The following is an 8,364-nucleotide window of genomic DNA, read 5'->3' as shown; positions in this document are numbered from 1 at the left end:
CCTGAAATCACCCCAAATTCCTCTGGGATACCCCAAATTCCCTGAAATTACCCCAAAATTCCTCGGGGATACCCCAAATCCCCCCGAAATCACCCCAAATCCCTTTGGGATACCCCAAATCCCTCTGGAGCACCCCAAAAACCCCAAAAATCACCCCAACTACCTCTGGAGCACCCCAAAACCCCCGAAATTACCCCAAAATTCCTCGGGGATACCCCAAATCCCCCGAAATCACCCCAAAATCCCTCTGGGATACCCCAAATACCCTGAAATCACCCCAAATTCCTCTGGGATACTCCAAATACCCTGAAATTACCCCAAAATCCCTCTGGAGCACCCCAAAAACCCCGAAATCACCCCAAATTCCTCTGGGATACCCCAAAATTACCCCAAATATCTCTGGAGCACCCCAAATACCCCCAAATCACCCCAAATACCGCGGGGATACCCCAAAAAGCCCAAAATTACCCCAAAATTCCTCGGGGATACCCCAAATCCCCCGAAATCACCCCAAATTCCTCTGGAGCACCCCAAATTCCCTGAAATTACCCCAAAATCCCTCTGGGATACCCCAAATCCCCCGAAATCACCCCAAATCCCTTTGGGATACCCCAAATCCCTCTGGAGCACCCCAAAATCGCCCCAAAATCCCTCAGGGATACCCCAAATGCCCCCAAAACGCTCCCAGACCCCCCAAAACGTCCCCAAGACCCCCCAAAATCCCCAAACGCCCCCAGACCCCTCCCCCGACCACCTCAAACCCCCCAAGACCCCCCAGGACCCCCCAAATCACCCCAAAACCCCCCAAGACCCCCCCAAAACCTCCCCAAGACCCCCCCAAAATCCCCCCAAATCACCCCAAAACCCACCCAGAACCCCCCAAAACCTCCCCAAGACCCCCCAAATCCCCCCAAATCTCCCCAGAAACCCCAAACCCCCCCAGGACCCCCCAAATCTCCCCCCAAAAGACCCCCAAGACCCCCCAAAGCCCCGCCAGACCCCCCAAACCGCCCCCAAATCTCCCCCAAATCCCCCCGGCCCCCCCAAACCCCCCCAAAGCCCCCCCAAATCTCCCCCAGGACCCCCTAAACCCCCCAGGACCCCCCAAATCACCCCAAAACTCTCCCAGACCCCCCAAATCTCCCTAAAATCCCCCAAAAAATCCCCAGACCCCCCCAAATCTCCCCAAACCCCCTCCAAAATCCCCCAAATCATCCCAAGACCTCCCCAAATCACCCCAAAACCCCCCCAAATCCCCCCAAAATCCCCCCAAACGCCCCCAGACCCCCCCAAATCTCCCCAAACCCCCCCCCCAAATTCCCCTAGACCCCCAAATCTCCCTCACAACCCACCCGAATAACCCCAAGACCCCCCAAATCACCCCAAAACCCCCCCAAATCTCCCCCTAAACCCCCCCAGGACCCCCCAAATCTCCCCAAAATCCCCCAAAACACCCCCAGACCACCCCAAAACACCCCAAGACCCCCCTCAGACCCCCCCAAATCTCCCCAAACCCCCCCAAAATCCCCCAAATCACCCCAAGACCCCCCCAAATCTCCCCCAGAACTCTCTAAACCCCCCCAGGACCCCCCAAATCTCCCCCAAAAGCCCCTCAAAAATCCCGCAGTCCCCCCAAATCTCCCCAAATCTCCCCCAGACCCTCCCAAATCACCCCAAAACCCCCCAAGACCCCCCCAAAACCCCCCAGGACCCCCCCAAATCTCCCCAAAATCCCCCCAAATCTCCCCCAGAACCCCCTAAACCCCCCCAGGACCCCCCAAATCTCCCCAAAACCCCCCCACCCCGCCCCCCAATCACCCCAAGACCCCCCCAGGCCCCCCCGAAATCTTCCCCAAACTCCCCCAGAATCCCCAAAACCCCCCCAAAGCCCCCCCAAATCTCCCCCAGGACCCCCTAAACCCCCCCAGGACCCCCCAAATCACCCCAAAACTCTCCCAGACCCCCCAAATCTCCCTAAAATCCCCCAAAAAATCCCCCAGACCCCCCCCAAATCTCCCCAAACCCCCTCCAAAATCCCCCAAATCATCCCAAGACCTCCCCAAATCACCCCAAAACCCCCCCAAATCCCCCCAAAATCCCCCCAAACGCCCCCAGACCCCCCCAAATCTCCCCAAACCCCCCCCCAAATTCCCCTAGACCCCCAAATCTCCCTCACAACCCACCCGAATAACCCCAAGACCCCCCAAATCACCCCAAAACCCCCCCAAATCTCCCCCTAAACCCCCCCAGGACCCCCCAAATCTCCCCAAAATCCCCCAAAACACCCCCAGACCACCCCAAAACACCCCAAGACCCCCCTCAGACCCCCCCAAATCTCCCCAAACCCCCCCAAAATCCCCCAAATCACCCCAAGACCCCCCCAAATCTCCCCCAGAACTCTCTAAACCCCCCCAGGACCCCCCAAATCTCCCCCAAAAGCCCCTCAAAAATCCCGCAGTCCCCCCAAATCTCCCCAAATCTCCCCCAGACCCTCCCAAATCACCCCAAAACCCCCCAAGACCCCCCCAAAACCCCCCAGGACCCCCCCAAATCACCCCAAAATCCCCCAAATCTCCCCCAGAACCCCCCAAACCCCCCAGGACCCCCCAAATCTCCCCAAAACCCCCCCAAATCTCCCACAAGACCCCCTAAACCCCCCCAGGACCCCCCAAATCACCCCAAAACTCTCCCAGACCCCCCAAATCTCCCAAAATCCCCCAAAAAATCCCCCAGACCCCCCAAATCTTCCAGAACCCCCCCAGACCCCCCCAATCACCCCAGACCCCCCCAAATCTCCCCAAACCCCCCCCAGAACCCCCAAATCACCCCAACCCCCCCCAAATCTCCCCCAAAAGCCCCCAAAAATCCCCCAGTCCCCCCAAATCTCCCCCAGACCCTCCCAAATCACCCCAAAACCCCCCAGGACCCCCCAAATCTCCCCAAACCCCCCCCCCAAAACCCCCAGGACCCCCCCAAATCTCCCCAAAATCCCCCCAAAAAATTCCCCAGACCCCCCAAATCTCCCCCAGACCCCCCCAAATCACCCCAAAACCCCCCCAAATCTCCCCAAAAATCCCCCAGACCCACCCAAAGCCCCCCAGGACCCCCCAAATCTCCCCCAGGACCCCCCAAATCTCCCCAAAATTCCCCCAAACACCCCCAGACCCCCCCAAATCTCCCAAAACGCCCCCAGACCCCCCCAAATCCACCCAAACCCCCCAAAATCCCCCCCAAATCCCCCCCAACCCCGGGGACCCCCAAATTTGGGTCGGGGGGTTCTGGGGGTCCCCCCAGGGCTCGGGGGGGGGGTCTGGGAGAGGTTTTGGGGCAAAAAAAGGGGAATTTGGGGGGGATTTGGGGGATTTGGGGCTGGGGGGGTCCAGGGGAGGGATTTTGGGGGGATTTGGGGGGGATTTTGAGGGATTTTGGGGGGATTTTGGGGGATTTTGGGGGGATTTGGGGGGATTTTGGGGGGATTTGGGGGGATTTTGAGGGATTTTGGGGGGATTTTGGGGGATTTTGGGGGGATTTTGAGGGATTTTGGGGATTTTGAGGGATTTGGGGGGATTTTGGAGGGATTTTGGGGGGATTTGGGGGAAAAAATTGAATTTTGGGGGGGGAACTGAGGGATTTGGGGGAAAAAAAAGGGGATTTTGGGGGGGAAAAGAGGGATTTTTGGGAGGAAAAAAGGGAATTTTGGAGGAGAGGATGGGAATTTTTGGGGGGGAAAATGGGAATTTGGGGAAAATGGGAATTATGGGGGGAAAAAATGGGGGGAAAAAGGAATTTTGGGGGAAAAAGGGGGAATTTGGGGGGGATTTTTTAATTTTGGGGAGAAAATTGGAAATTTGGGGGGAGAAAAGAGATTTTAGGGGAGAAAAAGTGGATTTGGGGGCGAAAAAGGGGAATTTAGGGAAGCAAAAAGGGGATTTTGGGGGAAAAATGGGGATTTTGGGGTGGAAAAGTGGGAATTTGGGAGGAAAAGATGGGAATTTTGGGGGGAAAAAGGGAATTTGGGGAAATATTGGGAATTTTGGGTGAAAAAAAGGGGATTTTGGAGGAAAAACGGGGGGGAATTTTAATTTTAGGAGGAAAATTGGAAATTTGGGGGAAAATTGGGATTATGGGGGGGAAATGGGGATTTTGGGGTGGAAAAAAGGGATTTTTTGGGGAAAAAAAAGGGAATTTTGGGGGAGAAAAAAGGAATTTTGGGGTAAAATTGGGAATTTGGGTGGAAAATGGGGGATTTGGGGGGAAAATGGGGAATTTGGGGTGGAAAAAAGGGGTTTTTGGGGGAAAAACAAAGGGAATTTGGGGGAAAAAAAGGGAATTTTTGGGGACAAAAAGGGAATTTTTTTGGGGAAAAACCGGAATTTGGGGGAAAAAAACCAGAATTTTGGGAGGAAAAAAAGGGAATTTTGGGGGAAAAAGGGAATTTTGGGGGAGAAAATGGGGATTTGGGGGGAAACAAAGGGAATTATAGGGGGAAAAAGGGAATTTGGGGGTAAAAAAAGGGAATTTTTGGGGGAAAAAGGGGATTTTTTGGGGGAAAAGGGGAATTTTGGGGGGAAAATGGGAATTTGGTAGAGAAAAAGGGGGTTTTGGGGAAAAAAAGGGATTTTTTGGGGGAAAAAAAAAGGGAAGTTTTGGGGAAAAAAGGGAATTTTTTGGGGAAAAAATGGAATTTTTGGGGAAAAAAAGGGGATTTGGGGGGAAAATTGGGGATTTGGGGGGGAAATAAAGGGAATTTTGGGGAAAAAAAGGGAATTTGGGGGGAAAAAAAGGGGATTTGGGGGGAAAATTGGGGATTATGGGGGGAAAAAGGGTTTTTTGGGGAAATAAAGGGTTTCTTTGGGGGGGAGAAAGGGGATTTTGGGGAAAAATTGGGAATTATGGGGGGGAAATGGGGATTTTGGGGTGGAAAAAAGGATTTTTGGGGAAAAAAGGGAATTTTGGAGGGAAAAAAGGGAAATTTTGGGGAAAAACCGGAATTTGGGGGGAAAAAAAATGGAATTTTGGGAGGAAAAAAAGGGAATTTTGGGGGAAAAAAGGGAATTTGGGGGAAAAAGGGGATTTTTGGGGGGAAAAAGGGATTTTTGGGGAAAAAGGGATTTTGGGGAAAAAAGGGATTTTGGTAGAGAAAAAGGGGGTTTTGGGGCAAAAAAAGGTTTTTTTGGGGGGGTAAAAAAAGGGAAGTTTTGGGGAAAAGAGGGAATTTTTGGGGGGAAAAAAACGGAATTTTGGGGGGGAAAAAAAGGGAAGTTTTGGGGAAAAAAGGGATTTTTTGGGGGAAAAAACCTGAATTTTTTGGGAAAAAAACCCGGAATTTTTGGGGAAAAAAAAGGGAATTTTGGGGGGAAAAAAAGGGAATTTTTGGGGAAAAAAAAGGGAATTTTGGGGGGAAAAAAAGGGAATTTTTTGGGGAAAAAAAAAGGGAATTTGGGGAGGGATAAAAAACTCACACCCCCCCCCCGTGTCCCCCCCCCCCCCCCCCAAATTTTGGGGGTGGGGGAGGGGGTTCCGGGGCTGACCCCTCCCCCTCCTTTCCCCTCCCCCAGAGCTACGGGCAGAGCTTCACCCCTCCCCCCCCGGCTACTTCGGGGGCTTCGGGGGCTACGGGGGGGGGGGAGGGGCCGCCGGGGGGTTCCCCCCCCCCCAGCCCCCCCAGCCCCTCCCCCCCCCCCCAGCGGGCAGAGCTTCGGCCACGGCTACGGCCAGTTCCAGGTGGGGAGGGGAAAAGGGGGGAAAAAAGGGGATTTGGGGGGGAAAAGGGGAATTTGGGGGGATTTGGGGGGGAAAAAGGGGGATAAAAAGGGGATTTGGGGGGAAAAGGGGGGAGAAGGGGGGAAAAAGGTGGATTTTGGGGGGAAAAGGGGGGAATTTGGGGGGATAAAAGGGGGATATGGGGGGATTTTGGGGGGGGAAAAAGGGGAATTTGGGGGGGTAAAGGGGGATTTGGGGGGATTAAAGGTGGATTTTTGGGGGGATTTGGGGGAAAGAAGGTGGATTTTGGGGGGAAAAAAGGGGGGAGAAAAGGGGATTTTTGGGGGGGAAAAGGGGAATTTGGGGGGAAAAGGGGGAATTTTGGGAGGAAAAGGGGGAATTTGGGAGGAAAAGGGGGAATTTGGGAGGATTTGGGGGGAATAAAGGGGATTTTGGAGGGGTTTGGGGGAAAAAGGGGATTTTGGGGGGATAAAAGGGGATTTCGGGGGGATTTGGGGGGAAAAGGGGATTTGGGGTGATAAAAAGGCGATTTTTGGGGGGGAAAGAGGGGATTTTGGGGGGATTTGGAGGGATAAAAGGGGAATTTGGGGGAAAAGGGGGGATTTTTGGAGGAAAAAAGGGGGGAGAAAAGGGGATTTGGGAGGAAAAAGGGGGATTTTGGGGGGATAAAAGGGGGTTTGGGGGAGGGAAAAGGGGGGAGGAAAGAGGATTTGGGGGGGAAAACGGGATTTTGGGGGAAAAATGGGGATTTGGGGGGGATTAAAAAGGGGATTTTGGGGGGGAAAAAGGGGGGAGAAAAGGGGATTTTGGGGGGGGAAAAAGGGGAATTTTGAGGGGAAAAGTGGGAATTTGGGGGGAAAAGTGGGAATTTGGGTGGGAAAAGTGGGAATTTGGGGGGAAAGCGGGAATTTGGGTGGAAAAGTGGGAACTTTAGTGGGGAAAAAAAGGGAATTTTGGTGGGAAAAGTGGGAATTTGGTGGGAAAATTGGGAATTTTGGGGGAAAAGCGGGAATTATGGTGGGAAAATTGGGAATTTGGTGGGAAAATGGGAATTTTGGGGAGAAAAAGGGAATTTTGGGTGGGAAAAGTGGGAATTTGGGTGGGAAAAGTGGGAATTTGGGTGGGAAATAGGGAATTTTGGGGGGAAAAGTGGGAATTTGGGTGGAAAAGGGGAATTTGGGTGGGAAAAGTGGGAATTTGGGTGGAAAAAGTGGGAATTTGGTGGCAAAAGTGGGAACTTTAGTGGGAAAAGCGGGAATTTGGTGGGAAAATTGGGATTTGGTGGAAAAGTGGAATTTGGGTGGGAAAGTGGAATTTGGGTGGGAAAGTGGAATTTGGGTGGGAAAAGTGGAATTTGGGTGGGAAAATGGGAATTTTGGGGAGAAAAAGGGAATTTTGGGTGGAAAAGTGGAATTTGGGGGGAAAAGTGGGAATTTTGGGTAGGAAAAGCGGGAATTTGAGTGGAAAAGTGGGGAATTTGGTGGGAAAATGGGAATTTGGGTGGAAAAGTGGGAATTTTGGGGGGAAAAGTGGGAATTTTGGTGGAAAAGTGGGAATTTTGGTGGGAAAAGTGGGAATTTTTGGGGAGAAAAAGGGAATTTTGGAGGGAAAAGTGGGAATTTGGGTGGAAAAAGTGGAATTTGGGTGGGAAAAAGTGGGAATTTTGGGAGAAAAGTGGGAATTTTGGGTGGGAAAAGTGGGAATTTGGGGGGAAAAGTGGGAATTTTGGTGGGAAAAGTGGGAATTTGGTGGGAAAGTGGGAACTTTAGTTGGGAAAAGCAGGAATTTGGTGGAAAAGTGGGAATTTGGGTGGGAAAATGGGAATTTGGGTGGAAAAGTGGATCTTGGGTGGGTAAATGGGAATTTTGGGGAAAAAAGGGATTTTTGGTGGGAAAAGTGGGAATTGGATGGGAAAAGCAGGAATTTGGGTGGGAAATAGGGAATTTTGGGGGGAAAAGTGGGAATTTTGGGTTGGGAAAAGTGGAATTTGGTGGAAAAGTGGGATTTTGGGGGAAAGGTGGGAATTTGGGCGGGAAAAGTGGGATTTTGGTGGGAAAAGAGGGAATTTGGTGGGAAAATTGGGATTTGGGTGGGAAAAGTGGATTTTGGGTGGGAAAGTGGGAATTTGGGGGGAAGCGGGAATTTGGGGTGGAAAAGTGGAAACTGTAGTGGGGGAAAAAAAGGGAATTTAGGTGGGAAAAGCGGGAATTTGAGTGGAAAAGTGGGAATTTTAGTGGGAGAAATGGGAATTTTGGGGAGAAAAGGGGATTTTGGTGGGGAAAAGGTTTGGGAATATTCGGGTGGGGAAAATTGGGAATTTGGGTGGAAAAGTGGAATTTGGGTGGAAAAGTGGGACTTTTGGTGGGAAAAGCGGGAATTTTGGTGGGAAATTGGGATTTTGGGGGAAAAAGTGGATTTGGGTGGGAAAATTGGGAATTTTGGGGAGAAAAGTGGGAATTTTGGGGAGAAAAAGTCGAATTTGGGGGGGAAAAAGGAATTTTGGTGGAAAAGCGGGAATTTGGGTGGAAAAGTGGGAATTTGGGTGGGAAAAGCGGGAATTTGGGTGGAAAAAGTGGGAATTTGGGGGGGAAAGCGGGAATTTGGGTGGAAAAGTGGGAACTTTAGTGGGGAAAAAAAGGG

Source organism: Aphelocoma coerulescens, unplaced genomic scaffold (genome assembly GCF_041296385.1).
Source record: "Aphelocoma coerulescens isolate FSJ_1873_10779 unplaced genomic scaffold, UR_Acoe_1.0 HiC_scaffold_231, whole genome shotgun sequence".
In the NCBI taxonomy this organism is placed as follows: domain Eukaryota; kingdom Metazoa; phylum Chordata; class Aves; order Passeriformes; family Corvidae; genus Aphelocoma; species Aphelocoma coerulescens.
The sequence above is the reverse complement of the archived record's forward strand: the minus strand, read 5'-3'. Positions refer to the sequence as shown.